The sequence below is a fragment of the Brachyhypopomus gauderio genome, unplaced genomic scaffold (assembly GCF_052324685.1).
Source record: "Brachyhypopomus gauderio isolate BG-103 unplaced genomic scaffold, BGAUD_0.2 sc63, whole genome shotgun sequence".
In the NCBI taxonomy this organism is placed as follows: Eukaryota; Metazoa; Chordata; class Actinopteri; order Gymnotiformes; family Hypopomidae; genus Brachyhypopomus; species Brachyhypopomus gauderio.
The window spans coordinates 226,176-239,914 of NW_027506884.1; the positions used below are offsets into that span (position 1 = coordinate 226,176).

A 13,739-nucleotide genomic window follows, 5' to 3' on the forward strand; every position below is an offset into this window, starting at 1 on the left:
GAAATTAAAGAAAGCAACACCGACGAAGGTGGGATTCGAACCCACGCGTGCTATGCACAATGGATTAGCAGTCCATCGCCTTAACCTCTCGGCCACCTCGTCGTTTGTGGTGGTGTGTCGATAGCAATTTCAAAGAAGCAAACACTTTCACAGCACAAAAGAAGGCTTTTCTGACTTGTGGGTCCTGTAGTTACAGCAGGAGACACGATTGTCAGAAATTAAAGAAAGCAACACCGACGAAGGTGGGATTCAAACCCACGCGTGCTATGCACAATGGATTAGCAGTCCATCGCCTTAACCTCTCGGCCACCTCGTTGTTTGTGGTTGTGTGTCGATTGCGATTTCAAAGATGCAAACACTTTCACAGCACAAAAGCAGCCGTATATGACTTGTGGGTCCTGCACTTACACCAGGAGAAACGATTGTCAGAAATTAAAGAAAGCAACACTGACGAAGGTGGGATTCGAACCCACGCGTGCTATGCACAATGGATTAGCAGTCCATCGCCTTAAACTCTCGGCCACCTCTTCAATTACAGTTGTGTGTCGATTGTGATTTCAAAGATGCAAACACTTTCACAGCACAAAAGGAGGCTTATCTGACTTGTGGGTCCTGCACTTACATCTGGAGACACGATTGTCAGAAATTAAAGAAAGCAACACCGACGAAGGTGGGATTTGAACACACGCGTGCTATGCACAATGGATTAGCAGTCCATCGCCTTAACCTCTTGGCCACCTCGTCGTTTGTGGTTGTGTGTCGATAGCAATTTCAAAGAAGCAAACACTTTCACAGCACAAAAGAAGGCTTTTCTGACTTGTGGGTCCTGTAGTTACAGCAGGAGACACGATTGTCAGAAATTAAAGAAAGCAACACCGACGAAGGTGGGATTCGAACCCACGCGTGCTATGCACAATGGATTAGCAGTCCATCGCCTTAACCTCTCGGCCACCTCTTCGTTTGTGGTTGTGTGTCGATTGCGATTTCAAAGATGCAAACACTTTCACAGCACAAAAGCAGCCGTATATGACTTGTGGGTCCTGCACTTACACCAGGAGAAACGATTGTCAGAAATTAAAGAAAGCAACACCGACGAAGGTGGGATTCGAACCCACGCGTGCTATGCACAATGGATTAGCAGTGCATCGCCTTAACCTCTCGGCCACCTCGTCGTTTGTGGTTGTGTGTCGATAGCAATTTCAAAGAAGCAAACACTTTCACAGAACAAAAGAAGGCTTTTCTGACTTGTGGGTCCTGTAGTTACAGCAGGAGACACGATGGTCAGAAATTAAAGAAAGCAACACCGACGAAGGTGGGATTCGAACCCACGCGTGCTATGCACAATGGACTAGCAGTCCATCGCCTTAACCTCTCGGCCACCTCGTCGTTTGTGGTTGTGTGTCGATAGCAATTTCAAAGAAGCAAACACTTTCAGAGCACAAAAGAAGGCTTTTCTGACTTGTGGGTCCTGTAGTTACAGCAGGAGACACGATGGTCAGAAATTAAAGAACGCAACACCGACGAAGGTGGGATTCGAACCCACACGTGCTATGCACAATGGATTAGCAGTCCATCGCCTTAACCTCTCGGCCACCTCGTCGTTTGTGGTTGTGTGTCAATTGCGATTTCAAAGATGCAAACACTTTCACAGCACAAAAGGAGGCTTATCTGACTTGTGGGTCCTGCACTTACATCAGGAGACAGGATTGTCAGAAATTAAAGAAAGCAACACCTACGAAGGTGGGATTCGAACCCACGCGTGCTATGCACAATGGATTAGCAGTCCATCGCCTTTACCTCTCGGCCACCTCGTCAATTACAGTTTTGTGTCGATTGCGATTTCAAAGATGCAAACACTTTCACAGCACAAAAGGAGGCTTATCTGACTTGTGGGTCCTGTAGTTACAGCAGGAGACACGATGGTCAGAAATTAAAGAAAGCAACACCGACGAAGGTGGGATTCGAACCCACGCGTGCTAAGCACAATGGATTAGCAGTCCATCGCCTTAACCTCTCGGCCACCTCGTCGTTTGTGGTTGTGTGTCAATTGCGATTTCAAACATGCAAACACTTTCACAGCACAAAAGGAGGCTTATCTGACTTGTGGGTCCTGCACTTATATGAGGAGACACGATTTTCAGAAATTAAAGAAAGCAACTCCTACGAAGGTGGGATTCGAACCCACGCGTGCTATGCACAATGGATTAGCAGTCCATCGCCTTAACCTCTCGGCCACCTCGTCGTTTGTGGTTGTGTGTCGATAGCAATTTCAAAGAAGCAAACACTTTCACAGCACAAAAGAAGGCTTTTCTGACTTGTGGGTCCTGTAGTTACAGCAGGAGACACGATGGTCAGAAATTAAAGAAAGCAACACCGACGAAGGTGGGATTCGAACCCACGCGTGCTATGCACAATGGATTAGCAGTCCATCGCCTTAACCTCTCGGCCACCTCGTCGTTTGTGGTTGTGTGTCAATTGCGATTTCAAAGATGCAAACACTTTCACAGCACAAAAGGAGGCTTATCTGACTTGTGGGTCCTGCACTTATATGAGGAGACACGATTGTCAGAAATTAAAGAAAGCAACACCGACGAAGGTGGGATTCGAACCCACGCGTGCTATGCACAATGGATTAGCAGTCCATCGCCTTAACCTCTCGGCCACCTCGTCATTTGTGGTTGTGTGTCGATTGCGATTTCAAAGATGCAAACACTTTCACAGCACAAAAGGAGGATTCTCTGACTTGTGGGTCCTGCACTTATATCAGGAGACATGATTGTCAGAAATTAAAGAAAGCAACACCGACGAAGGTGGGATTCGAACCCACGCGTGCTATGCACAATGGATTAGCAGCCCTTCGCCTTAACCTCTCGGCCACCTCGTCGTTTGTGGTTGTGTGTCGATAGCAATTTCAAAGAAGCAAACACTTTCACAGCACAAAAGAAGGCTTTTCTGACTTGTGGGTCCTGTAGTTACAGCAGGAGACACGATGGTCAGAAATTAAAGAAAGCAACACCGACGAAGGTGGGATTCGAACCCACGCGTGCTATGCACAATGGATTAGCAGTCCATCGCCTTAACCTCTTGGCCACCTCGTCGTTTGTGGTTGTGTGTCGATAGCAATTTCAAAGAAGCAAACACTTTCACAGCACAAAAGAAGGCTTTTCTGACTTGTGGGTCCTGTAGTTACAGCAGGAGACACGATTGTCAGAAATTAAAGAAAGCAACACCGACGAAGGTGGGATTCGAACCCACGCGTGCTATGCACAATGGATTAGCAGTCCATCGCCTTAACCTCTCGGCCACCTCGTCGTTTGTGGTTGTGTGTCGATTGCGATTTCAAAGATGCAAACACTTTCACAGCACAAAAGCAGCCGTATATGACTTGTGGGTCCTGCACTTACACCAGGAGAAACGATTGTCAGAAATTAAAGAAAGCAACACCGACGAAGGTGGGATTCGAACCCACGCGTGCTATGCACAATGGATTAGCAGTCCATCGCCTTAACCTCTCGGCCACCTCGTCGTTTGTGGTTGTGTGTCGATTGCAATTTCAAAGATGCAAACACTTTCACAGCACAAAAGGAGGCTTCTCTGACTTGTGGGCCCTGTAGTTACAGCAGGAGACACGATGGTCAGAAATTAAAGAAAGCAACACCGACGAAGGTGGGATTCGAACCCACGCGTGCTATGCACAATGGATTAGCAGTCCATCGCCTTAACCTCTCGGCCACCTCGTCGTTTGTGGTGGTGTGTCGATAGCAATTTCAAAGAAGCAAACACTTTCACAGCACAAAAGAAGGCTTTTCTGACTTGTGGGTCCTGTAGTTACAGCAGGAGACACGATTGTCAGAAATTAAAGAAAGCAACACCGACGAAGGTGGGATTCAAACCCACGCGTGCTATGCACAATGGATTAGCAGTCCATCGCCTTAACCTCTCGGCCACCTCGTTGTTTGTGGTTGTGTGTCGATTGCGATTTCAAAGATGCAAACACTTTCACAGCACAAAAGCAGCCGTATATGACTTGTGGGTCCTGCACTTACACCAGGAGAAACGATTGTCAGAAATTAAAGAAAGCAACACTGACGAAGGTGGGATTCGAACCCACGCGTGCTATGCACAATGGATTAGCAGTCCATCGCCTTAAACTCTCGGCCACCTCTTCAATTACAGTTGTGTGTCGATTGTGATTTCAAAGATGCAAACACTTTCACAGCACAAAAGGAGGCTTATCTGACTTGTGGGTCCTGCACTTACATCTGGAGACACGATTGTCAGAAATTAAAGAAAGCAACACCGACGAAGGTGGGATTTGAACACACGCGTGCTATGCACAATGGATTAGCAGTCCATCGCCTTAACCTCTTGGCCACCTCGTCGTTTGTGGTTGTGTGTCGATAGCAATTTCAAAGAAGCAAACACTTTCACAGCACAAAAGAAGGCTTTTCTGACTTGTGGGTCCTGTAGTTACAGCAGGAGACACGATTGTCAGAAATTAAAGAAAGCAACACCGACGAAGGTGGGATTCGAACCCACGCGTGCTATGCACAATGGATTAGCAGTCCATCGCCTTAACCTCTCGGCCACCTCTTCGTTTGTGGTTGTGTGTCGATTGCGATTTCAAAGATGCAAACACTTTCACAGCACAAAAGCAGCCGTATATGACTTGTGGGTCCTGCACTTACACCAGGAGAAACGATTGTCAGAAATTAAAGAAAGCAACACCGACGAAGGTGGGATTCGAACCCACGCGTGCTATGCACAATGGATTAGCAGTGCATCGCCTTAACCTCTCGGCCACCTCGTCGTTTGTGGTTGTGTGTCGATAGCAATTTCAAAGAAGCAAACACTTTCACAGAACAAAAGAAGGCTTTTCTGACTTGTGGGTCCTGTAGTTACAGCAGGAGACACGATGGTCAGAAATTAAAGAAAGCAACACCGACGAAGGTGGGATTCGAACCCACGCGTGCTATGCACAATGGACTAGCAGTCCATCGCCTTAACCTCTCGGCCACCTCGTCGTTTGTGGTTGTGTGTCGATAGCAATTTCAAAGAAGCAAACACTTTCAGAGCACAAAAGAAGGCTTTTCTGACTTGTGGGTCCTGTAGTTACAGCAGGAGACACGATGGTCAGAAATTAAAGAACGCAACACCGACGAAGGTGGGATTCGAACCCACACGTGCTATGCACAATGGATTAGCAGTCCATCGCCTTAACCTCTCGGCCACCTCGTCGTTTGTGGTTGTGTGTCAATTGCGATTTCAAAGATGCAAACACTTTCACAGCACAAAAGGAGGCTTATCTGACTTGTGGGTCCTGCACTTACATCAGGAGACAGGATTGTCAGAAATTAAAGAAAGCAACACCTACGAAGGTGGGATTCGAACCCACGCGTGCTATGCACAATGGATTAGCAGTCCATCGCCTTTACCTCTCGGCCACCTCGTCAATTACAGTTTTGTGTCGATTGCGATTTCAAAGATGCAAACACTTTCACAGCACAAAAGGAGGCTTATCTGACTTGTGGGTCCTGTAGTTACAGCAGGAGACACGATGGTCAGAAATTAAAGAAAGCAACACCGACGAAGGTGGGATTCGAACCCACGCGTGCTAAGCACAATGGATTAGCAGTCCATCGCCTTAACCTCTCGGCCACCTCGTCGTTTGTGGTTGTGTGTCAATTGCGATTTCAAACATGCAAACACTTTCACAGCACAAAAGGAGGCTTATCTGACTTGTGGGTCCTGCACTTATATGAGGAGACACGATTTTCAGAAATTAAAGAAAGCAACTCCTACGAAGGTGGGATTCGAACCCACGCGTGCTATGCACAATGGATTAGCAGTCCATCGCCTTAACCTCTCGGCCACCTCGTCGTTTGTGGTTGTGTGTCGATAGCAATTTCAAAGAAGCAAACACTTTCACAGCACAAAAGAAGGCTTTTCTGACTTGTGGGTCCTGTAGTTACAGCAGGAGACACGATGGTCAGAAATTAAAGAAAGCAACACCGACGAAGGTGGGATTCGAACCCACGCGTGCTATGCACAATGGATTAGCAGTCCATCGCCTTAACCTCTCGGCCACCTCGTCGTTTGTGGTTGTGTGTCAATTGCGATTTCAAAGATGCAAACACTTTCACAGCACAAAAGGAGGCTTATCTGACTTGTGGGTCCTGCACTTATATGAGGAGACACGATTGTCAGAAATTAAAGAAAGCAACACCGACGAAGGTGGGATTCGAACCCACGCGTGCTATGCACAATGGATTAGCAGTCCATCGCCTTAACCTCTCGGCCACCTCGTCATTTGTGGTTGTGTGTCGATTGCGATTTCAAAGATGCAAACACTTTCACAGCACAAAAGGAGGATTCTCTGACTTGTGGGTCCTGCACTTATATCAGGAGACATGATTGTCAGAAATTAAAGAAAGCAACACCGACGAAGGTGGGATTCGAACCCACGCGTGCTATGCACAATGGATTAGCAGTCCATCGCCTTAACCTCTCGGCCACCTCGTTGTTTGTGGTTGTGTGTCGATTGCGATTTCAAAGATGCAAACACTTTCACAGCACAAAAGCAGCCGTATATGACTTGTGGGTCCTGCACTTACACCAGGAGAAACGATTGTCAGAAATTAAAGAAAGCAACACTGACGAAGGTGGGATTCGAACCCACGCGTGCTATGCACAATGGATTAGCAGTCCATCGCCTTAACCTCTCGGCCACCTCTTCGTTTGTGGTTGTGTGTCGATTGCGATTTCAAAGATGCAAACACTTTCACAGCACAAAAGCAGCCGTATATGACTTGTGGGTCCTGCACTTACACCAGGAGAAACGATTGTCAGAAATTAAAGAAAGCAACACCGACGAAGGTGGGATTCGAACCCACGCGTGCTATGCACAATGGATTAGCAGTGCATCGCCTTAACCTCTCGGCCACCTCGTCGTTTGTGGTTGTGTGTCGATAGCAATTTCAAAGAAGCAAACACTTTCACAGAACAAAAGAAGGCTTTTCTGACTTGTGGGTCCTGTAGTTACAGCAGGAGACACGATGGTCAGAAATTAAAGAAAGCAACACCGACGAAGGTGGGATTCGAACCCACGCGTGCTATGCACAATGGACTAGCAGTCCATCGCCTTAACCTCTCGGCCACCTCGTCGTTTGTGGTTGTGTGTCGATAGCAATTTCAAAGAAGCAAACACTTTCAGAGCACAAAAGAAGGCTTTTCTGACTTGTGGGTCCTGTAGTTACAGCAGGAGACACGATGGTCAGAAATTAAAGAACGCAACACCGACGAAGGTGGGATTCGAACCCACACGTGCTATGCACAATGGATTAGCAGTCCATCACCTTAACCTCTCGGCCACCTCGTCGTTTGTGGTTGTGTGTCAATTGCGATTTCAAAGATGCAAACACTTTCACAGCACAAAAGGAGGCTTATCTGACTTGTGGGTCCTGCACTTACATCAGGAGACAGGATTGTCAGAAATTAAAGAAAGCAACACCTACGAAGGTGGGATTCGAACCCACGCGTGCTATGCACAATGGATTAGCAGTCCATCGCCTTAACCTCTCGGCCACCTCGTCAATTACAGTTTTGTGTCGATTGCGATTTCAAAGATGCAAACACTTTCACAGCACAAAAGGAGGCTTATCTGACTTGTGGGTCCTGTAGTTACAGCAGGAGACACGATGGTCAGAAATTAAAGAAAGCAACACCGACGAAGGTGGGATTCGAACCCACGCGTGCTAAGCACAATGGATTAGCAGTCCATCGCCTTAACCTCTCGGCCACCTCGTCGTTTGTGGTTGTGTGTCAATTGCGATTTCAAACATGCAAACACTTTCACAGCACAAAAGGAGGCTTATCTGACTTGTGGGTCCTGCACTTATATGAGGAGACACGATTTTCAGAAATTAAAGAAAGCAACTCCTACGAAGGTGGGATTCGAACCCACGCGTGCTATGCACAATGGATTAGCAGTCCATCGCCTTAACCTCTCGGCCACCTCGTCGTTTGTGGTTGTGTGTCGATAGCAATTTCAAAGAAGCAAACACTTTCACAGCACAAAAGAAGGCTTTTCTGACTTGTGGGTCCTGTAGTTACAGCAGGAGACACGATGGTCAGAAATTAAAGAAAGCAACACCGACGAAGGTGGGATTCGAACCCACGCGTGCTATGCACAATGGATTAGCAGTCCATCGCCTTAACCTCTCGGCCACCTCGTCGTTTGTGGTTGTGTGTCAATTGCGATTTCAAAGATGCAAACACTTTCACAGCACAAAAGGAGGCTTATCTGACTTGTGGGTCCTGCACTTATATGAGGAGACACGATTGTCAGAAATTAAAGAAAGCAACACCGACGAAGGTGGGATTCGAACCCACGCGTGCTATGCACAATGGATTAGCAGTCCATCGCCTTAACCTCTCGGCCACCTCGTCATTTGTGGTTGTGTGTCGATTGCGATTTCAAAGATGCAAACACTTTCACAGCACAAAAGGAGGATTCTCTGACTTGTGGGTCCTGCACTTATATCAGGAGACATGATTGTCAGAAATTAAAGAAAGCAACACCGACGAAGGTGGGATTCGAACCCACGCGTGCTATGCACAATGGATTAGCAGCCCTTCGCCTTAACCTCTCGGCCACCTCGTCGTTTGTGGTTGTGTGTCGATAGCAATTTCAAAGAAGCAAACACTTTCACAGCACAAAAGAAGGCTTTTCTGACTTGTGGGTCCTGTAGTTACAGCAGGAGACACGATGGTCAGAAATTAAAGAAAGCAACACCGACGAAGGTGGGATTCGAACCCACGCGTGCTATGCACAATGGATTAGCAGTCCATCGCCTTAACCTCTTGGCCACCTCGTCGTTTGTGGTTGTGTGTCGATAGTAATTTCAAAGAAGCAAACACTTTCACAGCACAAAAGAAGGCTTTTCTGACTTGTGGGTCCTGTAGTTACAGCAGGAGACACGATTGTCAGAAATTAAAGAAAGCAACACCGACGAAGGTGGGATTCGAACCCACGCGTGCTATGCACAATGGATTAGCAGTCCATCGCCTTAACCTCTCGGCCACCTCGTCGTTTGTGGTTGTGTGTCGATTGCGATTTCAAAGATGCAAACACTTTCACAGCACAAAAGCAGCCGTATATGACTTGTGGGTCCTGCACTTACACCAGGAGAAACGATTGTCAGAAATTAAAGAAAGCAACACCGACGAAGGTGGGATTCGAACCCACGCGTGCTATGCACAATGGATTAGCAGTCCATCGCCTTAACCTCTCGGCCACCTCGTCGTTTGTGGTTGTGTGTCGATTGCAATTTCAAAGATGCAAACACTTTCACAGCACAAAAGGAGGCTTCTCTGACTTGTGGGCCCTGTAGTTACAGCAGGAGACACGATGGTCAGAAATTAAAGAAAGCAACACCGACGAAGGTGGGATTCGAACCCACGCGTGCTATGCACAATGGATTAGCAGTCCATCGCCTTAACCTCTCGGCCACCTCGTCGTTTGTGGTGGTGTGTCGATAGCAATTTCAAAGAAGCAAACACTTTCACAGCACAAAAGAAGGCTTTTCTGACTTGTGGGTCCTGTAGTTACAGCAGGAGACACGATTGTCAGAAATTAAAGAAAGCAACACCGACGAAGGTGGGATTCAAACCCACGCGTGCTATGCACAATGGATTAGCAGTCCATCGCCTTAACCTCTCGGCCACCTCGTTGTTTGTGGTTGTGTGTCGATTGCGATTTCAAAGATGCAAACACTTTCACAGCACAAAAGCAGCCGTATATGACTTGTGGGTCCTGCACTTACACCAGGAGAAACGATTGTCAGAAATTAAAGAAAGCAACACTGACGAAGGTGGGATTCGAACCCACGCGTGCTATGCACAATGGATTAGCAGTCCATCGCCTTAAACTCTCGGCCACCTCTTCAATTACAGTTGTGTGTCGATTGTGATTTCAAAGATGCAAACACTTTCACAGCACAAAAGGAGGCTTATCTGACTTGTGGGTCCTGCACTTACATCTGGAGACACGATTGTCAGAAATTAAAGAAAGCAACACCGACGAAGGTGGGATTTGAACACACGCGTGCTATGCACAATGGATTAGCAGTCCATCGCCTTAACCTCTTGGCCACCTCGTCGTTTGTGGTTGTGTGTCGATAGCAATTTCAAAGAAGCAAACACTTTCACAGCACAAAAGAAGGCTTTTCTGACTTGTGGGTCCTGTAGTTACAGCAGGAGACACGATTGTCAGAAATTAAAGAAAGCAACACCGACGAAGGTGGGATTCGAACCCACGCGTGCTATGCACAATGGATTAGCAGTCCATCGCCTTAACCTCTCGGCCACCTCTTCGTTTGTGGTTGTGTGTCGATTGCGATTTCAAAGATGCAAACACTTTCACAGCACAAAAGCAGCCGTATATGACTTGTGGGTCCTGCACTTACACCAGGAGAAACGATTGTCAGAAATTAAAGAAAGCAACACCGACGAAGGTGGGATTCGAACCCACGCGTGCTATGCACAATGGATTAGCAGTGCATCGCCTTAACCTCTCGGCCACCTCGTCGTTTGTGGTTGTGTGTCGATAGCAATTTCAAAGAAGCAAACACTTTCACAGAACAAAAGAAGGCTTTTCTGACTTGTGGGTCCTGTAGTTACAGCAGGAGACACGATGGTCAGAAATTAAAGAAAGCAACACCGACGAAGGTGGGATTCGAACCCACGCGTGCTATGCACAATGGACTAGCAGTCCATCGCCTTAACCTCTCGGCCACCTCGTCGTTTGTGGTTGTGTGTCGATAGCAATTTCAAAGAAGCAAACACTTTCAGAGCACAAAAGAAGGCTTTTCTGACTTGTGGGTCCTGTAGTTACAGCAGGAGACACGATGGTCAGAAATTAAAGAACGCAACACCGACGAAGGTGGGATTCGAACCCACACGTGCTATGCACAATGGATTAGCAGTCCATCGCCTTAACCTCTCGGCCACCTCGTCGTTTGTGGTTGTGTGTCAATTGCGATTTCAAAGATGCAAACACTTTCACAGCACAAAAGGAGGCTTATCTGACTTGTGGGTCCTGCACTTACATCAGGAGACAGGATTGTCAGAAATTAAAGAAAGCAACACCTACGAAGGTGGGATTCGAACCCACGCGTGCTATGCACAATGGATTAGCAGTCCATCGCCTTAACCTCTCGGCCACCTCGTCAATTACAGTTTTGTGTCGATTGCGATTTCAAAGATGCAAACACTTTCACAGCACAAAAGGAGGCTTATCTGACTTGTGGGTCCTGTAGTTACAGCAGGAGACACGATGGTCAGAAATTAAAGAAAGCAACACCGACGAAGGTGGGATTCGAACCCACGCGTGCTAAGCACAATGGATTAGCAGTCCATCGCCTTAACCTCTCGGCCACCTCGTCGTTTGTGGTTGTGTGTCAATTGCGATTTCAAACATGCAAACACTTTCACAGCACAAAAGGAGGCTTATCTGACTTGTGGGTCCTGCACTTATATGAGGAGACACGATTTTCAGAAATTAAAGAAAGCAACTCCTACGAAGGTGGGATTCGAACCCACGCGTGCTATGCACAATGGATTAGCAGTCCATCGCCTTAACCTCTCGGCCACCTCGTCGTTTGTGGTTGTGTGTCGATAGCAATTTCAAAGAAGCAAACACTTTCACAGCACAAAAGAAGGCTTTTCTGACTTGTGGGTCCTGTAGTTACAGCAGGAGACACGATGGTCAGAAATTAAAGAAAGCAACACCGACGAAGGTGGGATTCGAACCCACGCGTGCTATGCACAATGGATTAGCAGTCCATCGCCTTAACCTCTCGGCCACCTCGTCGTTTGTGGTTGTGTGTCAATTGCGATTTCAAAGATGCAAACACTTTCACAGCACAAAAGGAGGCTTATCTGACTTGTGGGTCCTGCACTTATATGAGGAGACACGATTGTCAGAAATTAAAGAAAGCAACACCGACGAAGGTGGGATTCGAACCCACGCGTGCTATGCACAATGGATTAGCAGTCCATCGCCTTAACCTCTCGGCCACCTCGTCATTTGTGGTTGTGTGTCGATTGCGATTTCAAAGATGCAAACACTTTCACAGCACAAAAGGAGGATTCTCTGACTTGTGGGTCCTGCACTTATATCAGGAGACATGATTGTCAGAAATTAAAGAAAGCAACACCGACGAAGGTGGGATTCGAACCCACGCGTGCTATGCACAATGGATTAGCAGCCCTTCGCCTTAACCTCTCGGCCACCTCGTCGTTTGTGGTTGTGTGTCGATAGCAATTTCAAAGAAGCAAACACTTTCACAGCACAAAAGAAGGCTTTTCTGACTTGTGGGTCCTGTAGTTACAGCAGGAGACACGATGGTCAGAAATTAAAGAAAGCAACACCGACGAAGGTGGGATTCGAACCCACGCGTGCTATGCACAATGGATTAGCAGTCCATCGCCTTAACCTCTTGGCCACCTCGTCGTTTGTGGTTGTGTGTCGATAGCAATTTCAAAGAAGCAAACACTTTCACAGCACAAAAGAAGGCTTTTCTGACTTGTGGGTCCTGTAGTTACAGCAGGAGACACGATTGTCAGAAATTAAAGAAAGCAACACCGACGAAGGTGGGATTCGAACCCACGCGTGCTATTCACAATGGATTAGCAGTCCATCGCCTTAACCTCTCGGCCACCTCGTCGTTTGTGGTTGTGTGTCGATTGCGATTTCAAAGATGCAAACACTTTCACAGCACAAAAGCAGCCGTATATGACTTGTGGGTCCTGCACTTACACCAGGAGAAACGATTGTCAGAAATTAAAGAAAGCAACACCGACGAAGGTGGGATTCGAACCCACGCGTGCTATGCACAATGGATTAGCAGTCCATCGCCTTAACCTCTCGGCCACCTCGTCGTTTGTGGTTGTGTGTCGATTGCAATTTCAAAGATGCAAACACTTTCACAGCACAAAAGGAGGCTTCTCTGACTTGTGGGCCCTGTAGTTACAGCAGGAGACACGATGGTCAGAAATTAAAGAAAGCAACACCGACGAAGGTGGGATTCGAACCCACGCGTGCTATGCACAATGGATTAGCAGTCCATCGCCTTAACCTCTCGGCCACCTCGTCGTTTGTGGTGGTGTGTCGATAGCAATTTCAAAGAAGCAAACACTTTCACAGCACAAAAGAAGGCTTTTCTGACTTGTGGGTCCTGTAGTTACAGCAGGAGACACGATTGTCAGAAATTAAAGAAAGCAACACCGACGAAGGTGGGATTCAAACCCACGCGTGCTATGCACAATGGATTAGCAGTCCATCGCCTTAACCTCTCGGCCACCTCGTTGTTTGTGGTTGTGTGTCGATTGCGATTTCAAAGATGCAAACACTTTCACAGCACAAAAGCAGCCGTATATGACTTGTGGGTCCTGCACTTACACCAGGAGAAACGATTGTCAGAAATTAAAGAAAGCAACACTGACGAAGGTGGGATTCGAACCCACGCGTGCTATGCACAATGGATTAGCAGTCCATCGCCTTAAACTCTCGGCCACCTCTTCAATTACAGTTGTGTGTCGATTGTGATTTCAAAGATGCAAACACTTTCACAGCACAAAAGGAGGCTTATCTGACTTGTGGGTCCTGCACTTACATCAGGAGACACGATTGTCAGAAATTAAAGAAAGCAACACCGACGAAGGTGGGATTTGAACAC

The 13,739-nt window shown here is 47.2% G+C and overlaps 21 non-coding genes across 21 annotated transcripts; all 21 read right to left on the minus strand.

The window, feature by feature from the left end:
* Window positions 1-20: 20 nt before the first annotated feature.
* trnas-gcu (transfer RNA serine (anticodon GCU)) lies at window positions 21-102 on the minus strand. The gene has a single exon. It is a non-coding gene; the product is annotated as a tRNA-Ser (tRNA).
* A 1,844-nt stretch (window positions 103-1,946) lies between these two features.
* On the minus strand, window positions 1,947-2,028 carry trnas-gcu (transfer RNA serine (anticodon GCU)). The gene has a single exon. It is a non-coding gene; the product is annotated as a tRNA-Ser (tRNA).
* Window positions 2,029-2,374: 346 nt separating this feature from the next.
* trnas-gcu (transfer RNA serine (anticodon GCU)) lies at window positions 2,375-2,456 on the minus strand. The gene has a single exon. It is a non-coding gene; the product is annotated as a tRNA-Ser (tRNA).
* A 132-nt stretch (window positions 2,457-2,588) lies between these two features.
* Window positions 2,589-2,670, minus strand: trnas-gcu (transfer RNA serine (anticodon GCU)). The gene has a single exon. It is a non-coding gene; the product is annotated as a tRNA-Ser (tRNA).
* A 560-nt stretch (window positions 2,671-3,230) lies between these two features.
* On the minus strand, window positions 3,231-3,312 carry trnas-gcu (transfer RNA serine (anticodon GCU)). Its single transcript has one exon. It is a non-coding gene; the product is annotated as a tRNA-Ser (tRNA).
* Window positions 3,313-3,444: 132 nt separating this feature from the next.
* On the minus strand, window positions 3,445-3,526 carry trnas-gcu (transfer RNA serine (anticodon GCU)). The gene has a single exon. It is a non-coding gene; the product is annotated as a tRNA-Ser (tRNA).
* Window positions 3,527-3,658: 132 nt separating this feature from the next.
* trnas-gcu (transfer RNA serine (anticodon GCU)) lies at window positions 3,659-3,740 on the minus strand. The gene has a single exon. It is a non-coding gene; the product is annotated as a tRNA-Ser (tRNA).
* Window positions 3,741-5,584: 1,844 nt separating this feature from the next.
* trnas-gcu (transfer RNA serine (anticodon GCU)) lies at window positions 5,585-5,666 on the minus strand. Its single transcript has one exon. It is a non-coding gene; the product is annotated as a tRNA-Ser (tRNA).
* Window positions 5,667-6,012: 346 nt separating this feature from the next.
* Window positions 6,013-6,094, minus strand: trnas-gcu (transfer RNA serine (anticodon GCU)). The gene has a single exon. It is a non-coding gene; the product is annotated as a tRNA-Ser (tRNA).
* Window positions 6,095-6,226: 132 nt separating this feature from the next.
* Window positions 6,227-6,308, minus strand: trnas-gcu (transfer RNA serine (anticodon GCU)). The gene has a single exon. It is a non-coding gene; the product is annotated as a tRNA-Ser (tRNA).
* Window positions 6,309-7,724: 1,416 nt separating this feature from the next.
* On the minus strand, window positions 7,725-7,806 carry trnas-gcu (transfer RNA serine (anticodon GCU)). The gene has a single exon. It is a non-coding gene; the product is annotated as a tRNA-Ser (tRNA).
* Window positions 7,807-8,152: 346 nt separating this feature from the next.
* trnas-gcu (transfer RNA serine (anticodon GCU)) lies at window positions 8,153-8,234 on the minus strand. Its single transcript has one exon. It is a non-coding gene; the product is annotated as a tRNA-Ser (tRNA).
* A 132-nt stretch (window positions 8,235-8,366) lies between these two features.
* Window positions 8,367-8,448, minus strand: trnas-gcu (transfer RNA serine (anticodon GCU)). The gene has a single exon. It is a non-coding gene; the product is annotated as a tRNA-Ser (tRNA).
* Window positions 8,449-9,008: 560 nt separating this feature from the next.
* trnas-gcu (transfer RNA serine (anticodon GCU)) lies at window positions 9,009-9,090 on the minus strand. The gene has a single exon. It is a non-coding gene; the product is annotated as a tRNA-Ser (tRNA).
* Window positions 9,091-9,222: 132 nt separating this feature from the next.
* Window positions 9,223-9,304, minus strand: trnas-gcu (transfer RNA serine (anticodon GCU)). The gene has a single exon. It is a non-coding gene; the product is annotated as a tRNA-Ser (tRNA).
* A 132-nt stretch (window positions 9,305-9,436) lies between these two features.
* On the minus strand, window positions 9,437-9,518 carry trnas-gcu (transfer RNA serine (anticodon GCU)). Its single transcript has one exon. It is a non-coding gene; the product is annotated as a tRNA-Ser (tRNA).
* Window positions 9,519-11,362: 1,844 nt separating this feature from the next.
* On the minus strand, window positions 11,363-11,444 carry trnas-gcu (transfer RNA serine (anticodon GCU)). The gene has a single exon. It is a non-coding gene; the product is annotated as a tRNA-Ser (tRNA).
* A 346-nt stretch (window positions 11,445-11,790) lies between these two features.
* Window positions 11,791-11,872, minus strand: trnas-gcu (transfer RNA serine (anticodon GCU)). The gene has a single exon. It is a non-coding gene; the product is annotated as a tRNA-Ser (tRNA).
* Window positions 11,873-12,004: 132 nt separating this feature from the next.
* trnas-gcu (transfer RNA serine (anticodon GCU)) lies at window positions 12,005-12,086 on the minus strand. Its single transcript has one exon. It is a non-coding gene; the product is annotated as a tRNA-Ser (tRNA).
* Window positions 12,087-12,860: 774 nt separating this feature from the next.
* Window positions 12,861-12,942, minus strand: trnas-gcu (transfer RNA serine (anticodon GCU)). The gene has a single exon. It is a non-coding gene; the product is annotated as a tRNA-Ser (tRNA).
* A 132-nt stretch (window positions 12,943-13,074) lies between these two features.
* Window positions 13,075-13,156, minus strand: trnas-gcu (transfer RNA serine (anticodon GCU)). The gene has a single exon. It is a non-coding gene; the product is annotated as a tRNA-Ser (tRNA).
* Between the last annotated feature and the right edge of the window lie 583 nt (window positions 13,157-13,739).